The 1,558-nt window shown below is 46.1% G+C and overlaps 1 pseudogene; it reads left to right on the forward strand.

Moving 5' to 3' along the window:
- On the forward strand, positions 1–983 carry LOC101559213 (olfactory receptor 148-like; annotated as a pseudogene).
- The last annotated feature ends 575 nt before the right edge of the window (positions 984–1,558 follow it).

Here is a 1,558-nt window from a genome sequence, read left to right on the forward strand (position 1 = left end):
ATGAGGAACCACATGGAGATCAGGGAGTTCATTCTGCTGGGAATCCCTCAGACCCAGGGAGTGGAGACTGTGCTCTTTGTCGTCTTCTTATTCATTTACCTCTTCACCCTGGTTGGCAATTTACTCATCCTCATAGCAATCCTTTCCTCCCCTGCCCTTCACACCCCCATGTACTTCTTCTTAGGACTGCTGGCCACTTTTGATATCGTTTTGCCCGCTGTGACCTGTCCCAAGATGCTGTTCTATCTCTCTGGTCAGAGCCGGGCCATTTCTTACGAGGGCTGCGCCACACAGCTCTTCTTCTACCACCTGCTGGGGTCTGCTGAAACTCTGTGATGTCGTATGACCGCTTTGTGGCCATCTATTACCCCCTGAGGTATTCACTCATCATGAGACCTGAAGTCTGTGTGGGGTTGGTCGTGGGGTTGGACCCACACATTAAGTTGTGGGTCCACACTCACACACAGACATGAACAGGATCTCCTGTGACCTGGCTGCTGGGCTGTGTTAATGGCTCCATCCTGATCTCCTTCACTTTTAGACTGACCTACTGTGGTCCGAATCAGGTGGATTTCTTCTTCTGTGACATCCCTGCTGTCTTGCCCTTGGCTTTGTTGATTCCTCACTGGCCCAAACTGTGGGCTCCGCAGCTGTTGTCTTTCTGGCTCTACTATTTTGGTTCACTATTTGCCTCTCTTACATGCGCATCGGGATTGCTATTTTGAAGATCTGGTCCACAGAGGGCAGGAAGAAAGCCTTCTCTACCAGCAGTGCCGACCTCGATGTTGTGCTGTTACGTTGGGCCTGAAATCATCATCTATCTGCAGCCCGAGCCCAACCCCTTGCTCGATGCCATCGTGCAGATCTTTACTAACATTGGCTCCCCCATGCTGAACACACTAACATTTTCTTTGAGAAACGAAGAAGTAAAGAGTTCCCTAAGAAGAGTGCTTCGCAAAATAAGATTTACTCCTCAAGAATAAACTATGGATTTTGTAACAACTTTTGAAATTGTTTTTTAATATCATCTTCCTTTTCCCTCTCCTTATGGAAATTAGTAAATAATTTAAAATGTTTCCTCTGAAGTTTTGGGGTTTTGGTTTGGCTCAGATAATCTACATTTGTGTTTTCTACTCTCCTTGGGAACTGACAATATATCTGTAAAGAATATTATTCTCATCGCATTATTACTGGGTTTGAAAGCAAAGTGGCATAGCAAGAAGGATGAAAAGAAATCAGCACTACATGGTATATATGGTAAAGAGCAAGAGCTGTTTGAAAACCAGCATGGAGACCCTCATCAACACTAGTTCCATGCTTATCAAGGTTTTCTTTAATCTCCCGATAATAAATTCTAATCAAATATAACATGATAGAATCATTCCATGCACTCTCTGCTCCCAATTCAGGTACCAGCCCGGGTCGGGGCTCCTGCCCAGAGCCGAATTTTTACCGGGTTCCCTGGAAAGCCGGTTTTCACCCCGGGTCTTTTGGGGATGGGAATTGAAGGACACCGTGCTGCATCCAAAGCTGAATACTTCCGCACACTCTCGACACT

The sequence above is a fragment of the Sorex araneus genome, chromosome 3 (genome assembly GCF_027595985.1).
Source record: "Sorex araneus isolate mSorAra2 chromosome 3, mSorAra2.pri, whole genome shotgun sequence".
In the NCBI taxonomy this organism is placed as follows: domain Eukaryota; kingdom Metazoa; phylum Chordata; class Mammalia; order Eulipotyphla; family Soricidae; genus Sorex; species Sorex araneus.